Genomic DNA, 16,428 nt, shown 5'->3' on the forward strand with positions numbered 1-16,428 from the left:
TTAGCTGCACCATGGCGGGCAGAGCAGCCCAGAGAGAGAACTGCCTGGGGTGGGGTGGGGAAGGAGTGGGGGGCAAGGCCAAGGCTGGCTACTTCCTGGTTTGGGTCTTATTTTTAGCTCAGTTGCCTCTGTGACAAAATCACTTTATCTGAATGCTTTTTTACTGCCTTACTGCTCTAGTTCTGCACTGCAGAATTTTGTAAATGGGGTTAATTCTGGTTTTCTATCTTCCCATATTTGTAACTCCTTTCTCCAACAGTGAGAACTCTGGCTTCCATTATCCCCTTGTTTGAAATCTATCTTCTATCACAATCCTCACTGCCCCCTCTATACCACCCCCGGCGTGGGCTCCCACCTCACCCCTCCTAGTCCCCAATATGCACGGCCCCTACCCCCCTGCATAATTTGCTGCCTGCTTATGGTAGACACTTAGTAATTGTTGGTTGGATGAATGAATAAATAAATGAATGAACATTGGTTATCCCCAACCCCTATCACTATGCCCATGGTGGTTTATAATAATTATTGTATCATTAAATGAACAAATAGTACGGGAAGAACAGTAGAACCCAGTAACTCATAATTTATCGTGAATCAGGCATGAAGTGTATCTTTCGTGCATCTGCGAACAATATTTTGCTGAACCATTTGAAAGTGTCAGAAAGATTATGAATGGCATGTCTCTCGTATTTATATTCATAAATTCATGAATTCACAGCTCCAGAGTCAAGTTCAGTGATGATATAAAACCAGGAGGCAAAGACTGATGTGGGGTCTTACGCAGTATGAGAGGAAGGTCAAGGTCAGAAGCAGGCCTCTCGCTTCTGGGGGTGTTCTTATACTGCAGATGGCCGTGAAAATCAATGGCCCAACTTTTGTGGAGGACCATCCCAAAATAATAATAATAAAGTGATAGTAACAAATGATTCCGTTTTTCCTTCGTGTGGACATAACAACCCTAGGAGGCGAGTACTATTAGCACCCCTATTTTTTAGAGGAGGAAACTGAGTTTTAGAAACAGGGTTGATTCTCGTTTCACCCCTCCTCATATTTGCCACTCCTTTCTCTGATGGTGAGACCCCAACTCCCATTATCCGTAATATATTTACTTATGTGATGAGAGAGTCGGCACCTTTTGCCCACCTCAGATTCATGGTAGAGCAGTCAGACACGTGCGTCTAGAGAGTTTGGTTTGAGAAGTTCACTTCCAGGAAATGCTCCTACAGGAATGATCATGGTCCATGAGATGCCATGTGTTGAAACTGAACAGCAAGTGTCCCATGGACTCTCCTCTTCCATGTTCTCATGGGCGTGCCTCGCCTCCTGCTGGGTCACAGGGTCCCAAGCCCCCAGGCATTTCCTCTCTCTCTCTGGGTTGGGCTAAAGACACTCCTTCAGGACCCCTGTCCGCAGATTCATAGTCCTTGCTTCAAGGTAGTGGGACCCTCATCAGACAGGATGCTGGGCAGGCCAACTTCTGCCCTGTTCTGGTGAAGCAGCCCAGGGCAGGTACCAAGCACCTTGCTCCACTCCAGTGGCCATGGCTCCCGGGCGCAGCTCATAACTGCCCCTCTCCACTTGTTGAAGGCTGAAACCCCGCTGGGGATAAAGAGAAGAGAAGAGGCGCATTATTCAAACTGAAGGGACCTGTTTTGCAGACAGACCAAGGATGACAACAGGAGGAATGGGAGGCAGTAGGGACTGAAAAGACCAACAGTGAAGGCTGCCTCAGGCTGCCTTGTGAGGTGAGGTGGGGGCGGGGGGGGGCGGGGTGATAGCCTTGCTGCCCATAGGGAGCCAGGTATGAGGACGACACGAGGGCCAAACCTCCCCCCCCTACCCACCTCCAAACAGACATGTGGGTGGATCCTGGCACACTTCACAGGGGGACAGGGCATCAGATCCCATCTTCTCACCTCACCCAGATTCATTTTTCAGACCTGAAGGAAGCACACTGCAAGTACCCTGAGATTTCTCCATCCTACAGTTTCCACTGGATATCATGTGCCTTTCACTTTCACATGTTTTTTTCTCCTAAAATGTCAAGTAGCTCTTTCCTGTAAGTACTGAACAGAGATAAAGGGGATTAGAGGATAATTTTATCCCATTTAAAGGTAACTTGGAGCACAGGGGAGTAAACAGACTCACTTGGAGGTTTCTCTTCACCCGCCTTCTCCCTCCTGGCTCCTGCCCTCCTGCTCCCTTTCACACTCCTCAAAGGCACCCTCGGAGCTCCTGACACTGGGACAATTAACGTGTCCAACAGGGCCCTCACCAAGGTCTGCCTTCCAGAAATCCAGTTCCCACATTCACCTGGTCTGAGGCAAGCTGTCAATTAAAAGGCTTCAATTGTCTGGAAAAATAAAGAGAACAAAACCCTTCGAGCTTTGATCAGCAATGCTAACCACAGCTACCTTGTGGCAACATCTAGGAAATCCTGTGTACTTCCATGGGCTCTTTGGTGCCACTTGAAAGGACACCAGACTCTTGACAGGTCAATGGGAGATGGTTAAAAGCAGGGACAACAGATGTGTTAGCCTCTGATGCAGAGCAGCCATGACCCTTAAAGATTCAAAAGTGCACCTCATCCATGGAAGGGCTGGTCAGGGCTGGGGAGGGATGTCAACCTCCTTGGATCTTTGCTACCTGGGCTTTAAGCTTCTGTAGCATTTATAGGTTAAAAACAATCAAATGCCAATAATTTCTTTTTTTTTTTAACCTAATGCGTACCTTGTTTTAACTCCACAAGAATTTTGTGAGGTAATGATTATGATCCCTACTGAAAACATATGGAAAACAGAGGCCCGCAGAGTCTAAATAATGTGCCTAAAGTCACACAGAAAGTGGGCAGAGATGCAAAAAGGTGGGCAGCCATCATTTTTGTACCTCCTCCCATTGCAGCAAGCTCCTCTGTCTATCACTGAAGTGACTTCCAGGGGGATTTAAAGCACTGGTGCTCTTTTAAACCTTCCCTTTCACTGTTCTTATTTTCTTCTGATATTAAAGACTAGGACATCAAAAACAACTACATATATGGACAAAAATTAGAAAGTGACCATGCATGACCAGGAAAAATCTCAGGAAAGAGCTGAGAAGACCTTAAATTTGTATCTCAGGGTAATTCTTGGTACACAGACAGACTATAATAATAAAAATAAATAAATAAACAAAACAATAACCAAAAGAGCAAACCCTGGGGAAGGGGAAGAATCTGAGTTATATTATTAGATTCAAATGCCCAGTTTTCAGCACACACACACACAAAATTGTAAGGCATACAAAGAAACAGAAAGGTATAGCCCATTCAAAGGAAAAAAAATGAACAGAACTGTCCTAAAAAAGAACTGATGAGAAAGATCAAACGAAGACTTTAAAATAGCTGTCTTAAAGATAATCAAGGAACTAAAGGAAGATGTGGAGAAAGTTAAAAAATGATTACGTGTGAAAAAGTGGAAATATCGGTAAAGAGATAGGAAACCTAAAAGAAACCAAAAGAAATCCTGGAGATAAAAAGTGCAATAATTGAAATTAAAAATTCACTAGAGGGATTTAAAGACAGATGTGAGCAGGCAAAAGAAAGAATTAGTGAACCTAAAAGTAGGATAATGTAAATTATTGAGTCTGAGGAACAGAAAGAAAAAATATTGAAGAAAAGTGAGCAGAGCCTAAGGGACCTGTGGGACACCATGAAGCAGAACAGCATATGCATTGAAGAAGAAGGGGGGTGCAGCAGAGAATAGTTGAAAAAACAAAGGCTGAAAACTTCCCAAATTTGCTGAGACATGAAGATAAACATCCAAGAAGTTCAATGAAATCCAAATAACACGAATCAAAGAGATCTACAACTTTCAAAAGAGAAAAAGAGAATTTTGAAAGCAACAAGAGAGAAATGACTTATCACATACAAGAGGTCCTCAAGATTTTCAGCAGATTTTTTTATCAGAAACTTTGGAGACCACAAGGCAGTAAGCTAATACATTCAGAGAGCTAAAAGAAAAAACTGTAAACCAAAAATCCTATATGTGGCAACACTGTTCTTCAAAAGTAAAGGAGTAATTAAGACATTCTTAGGTAAGCAAAAGTTGAGGGAATTGAACACTTGACCTGTCCTGTAAGAAATCTCAAGGAAATTCTGCAAAGTGAAATGAAAAGACACTGGATAATAACTTGAAGCTATCTGAAGAAATAAAGACCTCAATAAAGGTAAATACGTGGGCAATTAAAAAGCTAGTAATGTTGCCACATGGTGATTTTGTTTTCCACCATTTGTTTTCTACATGATTTAAGGAACTAATAAATTTTTTTAAATTAGTAGTCTAAAAGTTAGTATTGTTGTAACTTTGGTTTTGTAATTCCATATTTTTCTCCATAATTTAGGATACTTATGCATTTAAGAGAATTATTAGTTTATGTTTTTGGGTACACAAGGTATAAAGATGTAATTTTGTGACATCAAAACAAAAGGGGGTGGGTAAAGAAGCAGAATTCTTCTATGTTATTGAAGTTAAGCTGTTATACCTTTAGGATGTTAACTCTAATCCCATGGTAACCACACAGAAAATAGCTATAGAATATACACAAAAGGAAATGAGAAAGAAATTTAAAGTTTTCGCTTAAAAAGACTAAACACAAAAGAAGACAATAAGTAATACAGGAAATGAGAAACAGAAAAGCTATAAGGCATAAAACAAACAGCAAAATGACAGAAGTAAGTACCTTCTTTTCATTAATTATTTTAAATGTAAATGGATTGAACTCTCTAATCAAAAGACAGAGATTAGCAGAATGGATAAAAACACATGATCCAACTAACTATATGCTGTCTACAAGAAACTCGCTTCAGATCCAAAGATACAAATAAGTTGAAAGTAAAGAATGGAAAAGATATTTCATGCAAATAGTAACCAAAAGAAAGCAGGGATGGCTATACTAATATCAAACAAAATAGACTTTAAATTAAAAGATATTTATAAGAGACAAGGACATTATATAATAATAAAAGGTTCAATAAAGCAGATATATAATTTGCAACTATTTTCTCCCATTTTCTGGGTTGCCTCTTAATGTGTTGACATTGTCTTTGATGTACTTTTTTTTTAATTGTAAAGTTCATTTGCCTATTTTTTCTTCTGTTGCCTGTGCCTTTGGTGTCAGATCCAAAAAAATCATTGCCAAAGCCAATGTCATTGTACATTTGCTCCATGTTTTCTTCTAAGAATTTTATAGTTGTAGGTCTTATATTTAGGTCTTTGATCCATTTTGAGTTAATTTTTGTATATTGTGTTAGGTAAGGATCTTACTTCATTCTTTTGCATGTGGATATCCAGTTTTCTCAGCACCATTTGTTGAAAAAAACTTTCCTTTCCCCATTGAATGGTCTTGGCACCCTTCAAAAATCATTTGAATTTGACCAATGTTTATTTCTGGCTCTCTGTTTTATCTTTTGATCTATATGTCTGGCTTTATGCCATTACCAAACTGGCTTGACTGCAGTAGTTTTGAAATCAAAAGTGTAAGTCCTCTAGATTTGTTCTTCTTTTACAAGATTGTTTTGGCTACCCAGAGTCCCTTGAGATTCCCTGTAAATTTTAGGATAAGTTTTACTATTTCTGCAAAAAACACCATTGGGGTTGTATTGAATCTGTGGGCTGCTTTGGGTAGTAGTGACATCTTAATAGTGTAAGGAAATAGAAAATTTGAATAGACCTGTAACTAGTAAGGAGATTGAATCAGTAATGAAAAATCTTCTGGCTTCTTTAAAGTAAAGAAAAAAGAAATTTAAAAATATGACCGTAGAGTTCTATACCCAGTGGTAAAATGGAGGCAAGGAAGGGTATTTCAGAATAAATTCAACACCAACAAACCTGCTTTTCAAAAAATGTTGAAGACAGTCCTCTGCATACAGGAAAATGATAACATTTAGAAATTAGGATCTACACAAAGGAAAGACAAGAGCTAAAATGTTATTGTGCTAAATTAAAAACAAGACATAAAAGATTAAATACTGTATGATTTCATTTATATGAAGTTTTAGAAAAGACAAAACCATAGTAACAGAGAACAAATCAGTTGACAAAGTCTATGGGTTATGGGAAGGAGATAAATGCAAAGAAACATGAGGGAATTTGGGGGAGAGTGGAAACATTCGCAGTGTGATTGTAAAGTGGTTTAAAAACTGTATACTATGTCAAAACTCATCAAACTGTATGCTTAAAATTGCTGGGTTTTATTACATTTCCTATATCTCAAGCTGATTTTAAAAACAGATACTTAAACTGCCTTCCAACATGAGTCCAGGCCTTTGAGCATATAAAATGCAGGCTGGGGAAATGTTTATTTCCCCCAATATTTGATGGTCAGAGGGAATGTCAGCTCTCCTCTTTCCGCTCCCAACATGCTGGGTGATATTGGGACAAGTCAGTTTTTCCTCCTTGTGTCTCAAAGGCCCCACTTAGAAAGATAAGTCTGAGAGAGTCAGACTTGGTGACCCCGCTCAGACCTGGTGACCCAGTCCTGCCTGGAAAACATGTGCCACCCACCTTCCTCTGCAAGTGGCAGGCTCTTCATCCTCCCTCTTTCCTGGAAATCGCTTGTGCCTGGGCTCTGGGAGCGAGACGATGATCTGCTTTGCTTATTCTGACCACTTTGCCCAGGAATGGCCTGATGCGATATAAGGCTGGTGCTTGCATTTTCTGGACCCCCGGGCCCTCTGGGAATCCTGCACACCTGTCACCTCCTTAGCCACTAACCCCAGGCAGAGTGTCCCTAGGACAGGAGCACTGAATAACCCTTGGCTAACTCCCTCTCATGCAAACAGGTGCTGACTCAGTGCAAGAGATCAAGGGGCCTGGTAATAGGGAACTTGCACTGTAATCGGAAATACCTTTAACGCTCTACTCATGGCTGTCCCCTGCTGCTGTGACAAAATGAAACAGTAAAAGATATCGATTCTTTTTTTTCTAGCAGGGAAACGGGGAGGAAGGTTGGGTTTTAAAATGAAATTATGGCTATTGTTCTTCTGGTAGCATTTCTCCTATGCCGCCATGACAGATGGCTCTTTAAGTGACAACAGATATGTATTTCATTAGGACACTTGAGTCAAAAGATCGATGATGCTCAGAACCGCTGTGCCAGACGATGGGGGTAGATGAACAGGGTGAGAAGGCTGCAAAGATTCAGCTAAAATTAGGCAGCTGGTGACAGAGGCTGGATTCACAATCATAGTCCATCGATTTCCAAAGTGATGCTGAAACCCCGAGGAGTTTTATTGGCCTCCGTGTTCTGTCTTTGAGGAGAAGGGCGTTCTCTAATAAAGTGGCTTTTCCTCTGGGGAAATGGAGCTCTTTAAAGGCAGGATTAATATTTGGCAGAGGAGCAGGAGAGTAGTCAGGGCATCATGACCACACTTGACTCTGAGCTCACTTGGCTCTCAGCTCCGTTGCCAGGACTCCCTCATCATCATTATTCTTCGTTGCCCTTTGTGAAGCACCGCCCACTTCCCCACTGGCTGCTGTGAGCCTGAGAACTGGGAGGGTTTCAGAAGCGTCACATCCAATGGGTGGAGAGACTCTGAGAGGCCAGAGGAAGGAAAGGGCCAGCAGGTGCCCAGGCAGAGGTGAGAAGGTCCTGAAAGATGGAGGAACCGTGGGAAGACAGCAAGGTTTGTGCTTGAACTCCTCCCCAGGGATCAGGGTGGCTACCACCCTCAGAGAAAGCGTCCCCACCATAGGGCTTGTTCTGTAAGTATCTCATTTAATTTTTTTGTCTATACGAATATACCTTTAAGAATTCATTTTGGGTTGAAATTGATGTAAAATTTTGCTCACATATGATATATTAATTAAAACACTGAACGACATATGTATGGTAAAAGTATAAAAACATGTTTAAAAAGGTCTAAAATCTTTTCATGATCCTGGTTTATAACAGCCTCCAGAGGGGTGGTTTTCACTTCACAGACAGGAGACTGCAGCCCAGAGAGGTTAGGCAAATTGCAGCATCTGTGAGAAAATAGCAGAGCAGGGTTTCAAGTTCAAGGTCTGCCTGATGGCCAAGTGCACATGGTGGTGGGACCCTCCTTTCCCTGTCACCTCCTCCTCCTGTCTCTCATCCAGCTGGCTGTGTTGTCTTTCCATGGCTCCTCCCCCTGCTTCTCACCTCTGCCTGGGCACCTACAGGCCCTTCCCACCCTCTGGCCTCTCAGAGTCTGTCTGCACATCAGGACGCAGCCCCTCCTGAAACCCTCGCCAGTTCTCAGGCCCACCGTGTCCTGTAGCACCGACTGTCTCCCTAAAGCCTCTCACCTGGCCTCTCTACCTTTTCAGCAGGTTTTCTGATAGTCTTGAAGGACATCAACAGATCAGGAAGAGGAGCACCAATCAGCTTTACAGCCAGCAGACCTGGGTTCAGATCCTGCCCAAAGTTTCCTAAGCTCAATGACCTCAGTGAGTCACTGAGCTTCCGTGAGTGAATGAACAAGCCTCCGGGGACAACTGTCCCCAAGGGTGGGAGATGATGAGGGGCCGTGTGGGGGAGCATGTAGAGCATGGACTTTCCCAGCAGTGGAAGCTTAGGAGCTCAGAGCAGGACTTAGGGGCCAGACCACCTGAGTTTAAATGTTAGCAAATCCATTTACAGCCAGGTGACTGGGGCTCAGTTATTACCTCTCTATACCTCAGTTTCCTCATCTGTAAAATGGGGATGACCATTTATCCTAGTGAATACCGGCAATTAGAACAGTAACAGAATTCAATAGACGTTAGCTGCTGTGTGTAATCAGTCCCAGGCTCAAACTGAGGCTCTGTCACTTCCTGGCTGTGTGTGCTTGGGTAAGTGACTCAACCCTCCTGAAACCTTACCTTACAGGGCTGCTAGAGGAGGGGGGACATCCTGATTATGAAGTGCCTTTCACAAGGCTCCATCCAGGTGTGGGTCCACCTAGGGGTGAGCCCACCAGCCTCCCAGGGCCCGAGGAGCCAGGAGGAGGGGGGCATTTATTGGCAAGAGAGATGGTTGGTTATTCCACAAAGGACATGGGGAAAAGAAAAATAAATCACTGCCCTCCCACCCAACTTTGTAAACATCATTGATTTGCGGCAAGAGTCACGTCAGGGCTACAGATGCATTGATTGATGGGGCCTCGCATGTGATCAGTGCTGCATATGCAATTGATTTTGAACCTTTCCTCCTGGAAGGTCTGAGATGAGAGCTGACAAATGAGACATAGGAGTATAAAGTTGCAGCATGAAGGCTTTAGGCTAGACACCAGGAGGGACAGCCTTTCTGCTGCGACTGATTGGTTGCCATAATATTTAAGGATTCCAGAAAGCTAGAAATAATCCTTGTCCTAGTAATAACCAGCATTTGCTGAGTGTTCATGATGGGCCAGGGCTGGTTCTGAACACTCTCATGCATTGATTCCTGTCATTCTCACAACAGCTCTGCGATAGATGCTGTTATTAGCATTCCCATCTTACAGCTGAGGAAACTGTGACTCAGAGAAGGAAGCTAAGTAAAGTAACTGGGTCAAGGTCACAGCTAATAACTGACAGAGCCGAGATTCAAGTCCAGGCCTAGTTCTAGAGTCTGTCCTTGTGGGGACAGAGCCAGGAGTGCAGTTTCCAGGCTCTCGGCCTCACGTGGAAAGGTGCTGGCTCAGGTAGTAAATGGCCACAAACTGTGATTGGATGGCCATCAGCTGTGGCTAGTTGGCGGTCAGCTGTAACCAGTGAGCCATTGGCCACTAATATAACTGCCGTGTCTACGCTAGCAGCAAAAATGGGGGCTAGCAAGGGCGGATTGTGGATTGCGGATTGCAGAGAGGCAGATGGCGCCAGTGAGAATATAATGGTATGACTCCCCTGTGTATGGCTCCGTGGGTGTTCCTTTTTGGCCTCACCATGTCCTGCGTTCTTATGTGGGGAGCGGGACCAGAGACCCCGCATGAGTCCCTGCATGACAGTCCTCCTAACCACCATGTTGTATTCCCTCCCTTTCTCTCCTTGTTTATTCATTCATCCATTCATCTGTTAATTCTTTGGTCGTTACAGACCCCTGCCTGTTGCCAGGCCTGGTGCCAGATTTTGGATGCACAGAGAGGGAGATCCAGGCCCTGCCATGGGCTGCTGGGCAGGGATGTCTGTGGCACCGCCAGGTGTTTCTCCTCCTTTCTCTCCCTTTGATCTGTGTTCCTGAAGCAGCTCAGAGGGCTCTCCAAGGCCCCTGCCCCCGCCTCCCAAATTTTCTCTCCACCAGTTATACAATAACCCCTGTGTGGGGACAGAGCCCCAGAAAGCAGTTTCCAGGCTCTCGCCCTCACATAGAAAGGTGCTCACTCAGGTAGTAAATGGCCATCAACTGTGATTGGATGGCCATCAGCTGTGGCTAGTTGGCCGTCAGCTGTAACCAGTGAGCCATTGGCCACTAATATAACTGCTGTGGCTACGCTAGCAGAAAATGGGGGCAAGAAGATGGCGGCTGGGCTGGCAAGCGTGGATGGCGAGTTGCGGACAGTGTGGATCCAGCCTCCAGTGAGAGTATAGTGCCGCCAGCGAGAATATACTAGTATGACTCCCCTATCTATGGCTCCGTGTGTGTTCCTTTTTGGCCTCACCATGTCCTGCGTTCTTGTGTGGGGAGCGGGAGCAGAGACCCCGCAGGCCTCCCTGCATGACAAATGGCGCAGCGAGCAGGGTCTCCTGCACGACACCCTGCCATGTGCATCAGAGACTCTTAACCAATCCTGCAGAGGCGGGGGTGTGGCTAGGAAGTGGTGCATATCCCTGCTAGAGCCACACCTTCCGAGGCGAGAAGAATCCCGTGTCACCCACTTCCCAGTGAGGCGTGTGCACATGTGAGCATTTTGTAAATTATGCGGTGAAAGCACCCAGTGCTCTGGCTCCTGCCAAGTAAACTCTTGGAACCTTTTCTCATTCTTCACTGCTATTAAGGCCACTCCCAATGGAGGCCGGGTCCACAGAGAATCTTTTTGGTGCTTCTGCTGCCCAGTTGGTCCCTGTGGGGCTGGGAACAGGGGACTAGCCCACAGGAGGTTGTCACACAGGAGGAGTGGCACTCATCATCTTGTTCTCTGAGCCACTGTGCTCTAAGTGTATGAAATGGTCACAGAGTGGCACAGTGGAGAGTTGTTATGAGACCAGCTCTGGAGTCTGACTTCTTAGGGCTGTCTGGGCTCTACCTCTTCTGAGGTATGTGACCTCGACAAATTGTGTGACCTTCTTGACCGCCATTATGAACTACTTGTCCATCCCAGAGGGGACCGAACTCCTTTCACCTCTGCCTTGTGCACTTGGAGCAGCATCCTGCCTCCCTCCCCCTGGCTCTCTGTCACTCATCCTTCCAGGCCTCAGCTTGGAACCATCTTCACTGGGGAGCCATCTGGATCCTCGGAGACATGTCCAGTTGCCCCTGCTTTATGCTCCAGAAGCAGACATCGAGGGCTGCCCTCTCATAGTTCTTCCCAGTCAGTAGCTAGATATCAATAAGCAATTGTCCACCCCCTGCCCAGTACCAGGCCCTGTCACAATATGAATGAAGCAAAGTCCTGGTTTCATGAAACGCCCGTCTGGTCTGTTGTAATCACCTCCTCTCAAGTCGGCTTTCTCCTGAGGTTCTGTTCTTAGAGGCCAGGGGTACGCGCCTAGGGGTCGTCTGCTTCCCTGGAATACAACACTGATCCCAGCACAGAGCAGGAATAGCATTGTTGAATGAAGCAAGTTTGTTCTGAACCATTTTGGGGGACCTTCACTCTTTTGAAACATTCTAGCTGTAAACAACATCAGAGATGACCTAGGAGAAACTAAGACCCCGAGAGGGAAAGTGATTTTCCCAAACCCAGGCAGAGCTGGAACCCAGGGGACCTGGCGCTCAGTGAGAAATCTTGTAGTGGATTGAATGGTGGCCCCAAAAGACGTGTGCTCTCAGACCTCAGGATGCAAGCTTATGTGGAATTCGGGTCTCAGCAGATGTAATTAAGATGGGGCTCTTGAGATGAGATCAGCCTGGATTAGAATGGGCCCTAAATCCAATGGGAAGTATCCTTATGAAAAAACAGAAAAGGGGAAGACACACACACACACACACACACACACACACACACACACACACACGAGGGCCCTGTGGAGACAGGCAGAAATTGGAGGGATGCCTCCACAATCCAAGGAATGACAAGGACAGCCAGCAGCCACGAGAAGCTGGAAATGAAGCATGGAATGGACTCCCCCTCAGAGCCTCCAGAAGGAACTAACCCTGCCAACATCTTGATTTCAGACCTTCAGCCTCCAGAACTGTGAGAGAATCAGTACCCCTTGCTTTAAGCCGCCAGGTTTGTGTTAGTTTGTTACCCAGCCCTAGAACATGAATGCAAGCCTCTTCTGGCTCCATTCAAACCCACTCCTATAGCACATCTGAACCTTAGAACAGACGCAAGTTTGCCAGATCATGAGGACAACTTATATTAATAATTGCAGAAGATGCCTGAATGTTTATAAATGTCCCAAAACTACGTTATCAGCACATAAAGTGTAGAAACACGAACAGGGGCAGAAGGCCCTGCCTGCCAGGCAGTGACTGGCCTGTTCTGTGTGCTCCCATGAAGGGAATATGTTATGGATTGAAAAAGGAAAAAGAAATACAATTTGTTAAAATCCTGCTATGTGTCTGATACAAGGACAAACAAATTATAAATTCATTTTATTTAATTCACCCACAAACCATGTGGAATGGGGATTAATAGACCCAAAGCTCAGCTCTGTGCCTGCTCCACAAATACCTGCTTCAGAATGAAACCCCATTTTACAGATGAGGAAACTGACCGTCAGAGGGGTTGGTGGCTCAGCCGAGGCCTACTGTCAAAATGCCTCTGACTTCCAGGTCAGACAGCCAAGGCCTGATCCTGGCTCTGCCACTTCACTGCAGCATGCTGCTGGGCAGGCCAGCTCATTGCTCTATATCTCAGTCTCCCCATCTGGACATGGGGACAATAACATTTGTATGTGTGGTTGTTTTAGAATGAAATACAGTGACACATGTTGTGCCCTCAACACTGTCAGTCACAAAGGAAGGCCTCAGCCGGTGGTGGGGACATGATTAGTCTCTGGGTAGAGCTATAATTTGAAACTGAGACTGTCTGAGGCAGCAAATTCGTGGCAGACTTGGTCCTAGAATTCAAGTATTCTGACGACTAGATGGCTTTCCCACTGCTGGATGCACATCATTAGGTGTGGATTCCAGCCCTGCCCCCACAGACTACCCTGGCTCAGGTGCAAGGACAGGCTGACATGGACGTGACCCCACAAGGCCCTGAGTCAGGCTGAGCCTTTTCCTGAGTGTGGTCAGAGCTGAGGTGGAGGAACCTGTTGGTTTGATTCTGTTGCCACTGGGAACATTTAACAAGGGGCCTGCGGGTCTCCTGGTTGCCTGGCCTCCCCATGAGCAAGGCGTGAAGCTTGTGTGCACTTCATCTCAGAGCTGCCTATCCCATCACAGAGCCCTTGAAAACTGGCTCTGGTGGGTACCCCTCTGCCCCGCCCCTTGCTCCTGTCAGCTTTCCTTCCTTCCCCCTCCTCCTTCTCCTTCCTTCTCTTTCTCTTGCTCCCTCTTGCTCTCTGCCTGTCTCCTCCCTCCTTTCTCTTCCCACCACCCCACCCTCCTCCCCTTGTACCTGGTATCCCTTCCTTCTCTTCCGTATGTACCTGCCTCCTTGTTCTCCGCTCCAGCCTCTTCCTTCTGTTTCCACCTCCTCTTGTCCATTTTGTCTCCTCCCTTCCTTCCCCTTCCCCTCTCACTCCTTCTTTCCCAATCCCTTCCCCTTTTCCTCCTCCCGTCTCCTTCTTCTCTCTTAACTCTCGTCCTCGGCCTTGCCCTCTTCCCCGAAGTGCCACAAAGTTCCATGGCAATGTGGCCTCCCAAAACGGCTGTACTTGTGGTTGTGGCTGTAGCTGTTTTGTGGAAACACCTTTGCAGATGACAGGTATCCGGACAAAATGCAGGGGGCAGGTGAGAGGAGGAGCAAGGACATCTTGAGGGTGTGGGCGTAGTGGACACTCAACAAACGTCAGTGAAACGAAGGCATGACTGAGTGGAGAGTTTAAGTCCTGTGACATTCCAGAAATAGATGTGCGCGGCTGCCTTGGGCTGAATTCATCCACACTGGCATTTTCTGGAGGGCATTTTCTGGGTTATTTATTGTTCTGCCTTTGTTTTCCCCTGGCCTGAGGAGAGCTAGGGAGGTGGGGTATCTATTTTCATAGCTCAGAGAGCTATGCGGGGAGCAGGAGAGCAGCCAGCTGGCTGGCTGCCAGCACCTCGAGTGTCAGAGAGCCTGATGACGGGAGGAGGGGACAGTGAGGGCTGCCACCTCTGTCCCTGACACTGCCCAGAAAATGCCAGTCAGCAGCAGCATGGGTCACAGCTTCAGCTGCATTCATGCAGCCCCAGACATCAGAATTCACAGAGGAAACAGCACAGGGTGCGCCAATCTCATTTGCACTATCATATATATATATATACATACATATATACGCTGCTATATATACATATACATACAGAGGTGTGATCAAAACATACAGCGAATGTTTGTATAAGAATAATTTATTACAATGAAAGACACATTGCCATTAATCCCCCTCAAAATACTCCCCCTCACTTCCAACACACATCCCATCGTTCTTGCCCCTGTCTGAAGCAGTTCTGGAAGTCCTCTTTCGTGAGTGTCTTTAGTTGCTGTTGTGGCTGCCACGAATTGATTCAAAACATTTTCCTTTTATGGTCATTTTCACTTTGGGAAAGAGTCAGAAGCTGCACAGTGCCAGATCTGGTGAATAAGGTGGATGAGGACACACCGTAATGTGTTTATTTGACAGAAATTGCCATACCAGAGCGATGTGTGACACGGAGCGTTGTCATGATGGAGGATGAAGTAAAGACACTGTAATACATTTTTTTATTTAAACACTCACTGTATCTTTTGATCACACCTTGTACATGTACATACATACACACATATATGCATACACATATACATATATACACATGCACACAAACATAAACATTTAATCTTGGTGGTCACCCAGTGACAGAAATTCTCAATGTGATCCCCACTGTACAGAGGAGAAAATCAAGGCTCCATGAGGTAACTAACCCAGGGTCCCATGGCTAGAGGGTGACAGAGCTGGGTTTCAAACCAGGTCACACCTCTGACCTGTAACCACCTCACATCAGTGCCTGTAAAACACACTCCCATTTCACAGAAAATGAAACTGAGCCCTGGAAAGGAGTAGCGACTTGCTCATAGTAAACTGTCCATTGCACATAATAGCTGGGGGCTGGAGACACAGAAGTGAGTGGAGGTGGCCCCTACCTTGAAGAAGCTCCCAGTTATTGCGGGGGAGGGGAATATCCTAATATACATTGCATTTTGATACTTGCTGTGAAATGAGCAAGAAAGGACGTGTGTGGAAGGTGCAGACACAGAGCAAAGGAGGAAGGGGTGAACTCCAAATAGGTTGGGGCGATGAGGGAAGATTGCTAAGCAAGTAGCTGGACCCATCAGAGCTGTGCCTGAGAAAAAGCAACTGAGGGCGTTCAGGCCTGGGGAGGAGCCAGTGAGGGCCAGGCAGTGGAGAGGGAGATGGGGAGGGCATGTCAGCGGCTATTAATCTCTCCTCTGCCATTTGGCTTTGCGCTGGTTGAGTGACTGATGGGCACAAGGAAGCGGCTTGTTGATAGATGACTGGCTATGTAGCAGCACCTGGGCTGGCACTCTTTTCCCAGTGAACTCTGGCCTCCCCCAAGAAGGAAGCAGACAGGGTTGGGTCTCTGCACACCCTGCAATTTATCTCCATTTCTGTGGGTCAGGAACCTGGGCATGACATAAACATATATGTAATTTTGTTTTCTTGGGATGTCTTTTTCTGGTGTTGGTCTCAGGGCTATATGCTTCCTGTGCTTTGAAATGTATTGCTACTAAAACTATGTAAGGTCAAGAGGAAGGAGAAATGTATATGAGGCTCAGTTTATGTCCAGAACAGAAGACGTTTGGGTTTGGGGGATTTTCCAGATATCTTTATGCTATTGAATTCTAATTTATTTTTATTACGGACAGACAACACAGTGTGCTTGACTAGAATCCTTTAAAATTATTGAGATCTGGCTTATGTAATCTATCTTGGTAAATGTTCCATGTGCAGTTGATAATATTATGTATCCTGCCATTGTTGAGTAAAGAGTTTTATAAATGTCAATTAGATCAAGTTGTTTGATAGTGTTGTAAAAATATTCTGTATTCTTATTTACTTTCTGTCTACTTATTCAATCAATTATTCTGAGAGTGATATGGAAGTCTTCTGCTATAACTATGAATTTGTCTATTTCCCTTTGCAGTTCTATCCATTTCAGCTTCATTATTTT

General features: G+C 45.5%; 1 long non-coding RNA gene across 1 annotated transcript in view; it reads left to right on the top strand.

The window, feature by feature from the left end:
* The first annotated feature begins 7,507 nt into the window (after positions 1 to 7,507).
* Positions 7,508 to 16,428, top strand: part of LOC148755599 (uncharacterized) — a 56,670-nt gene continuing 47,749 nt past the window's right edge. Inside the window, exon 1 of the long non-coding RNA XR_016018597.1 lies at positions 7,508 to 7,739. This is a non-coding gene — a long non-coding RNA (uncharacterized LOC148755599). The remainder of the gene's footprint in view (positions 7,740 to 16,428) is intronic.

The sequence above is a fragment of the Rhinolophus sinicus genome, chromosome 14 (genome assembly GCF_057876585.1).
Source record: "Rhinolophus sinicus isolate RSI-liver-muscle chromosome 14, RSI-T2T, whole genome shotgun sequence".
NCBI lineage: Eukaryota > Metazoa > Chordata > Mammalia > Chiroptera > Rhinolophidae > Rhinolophus > Rhinolophus sinicus.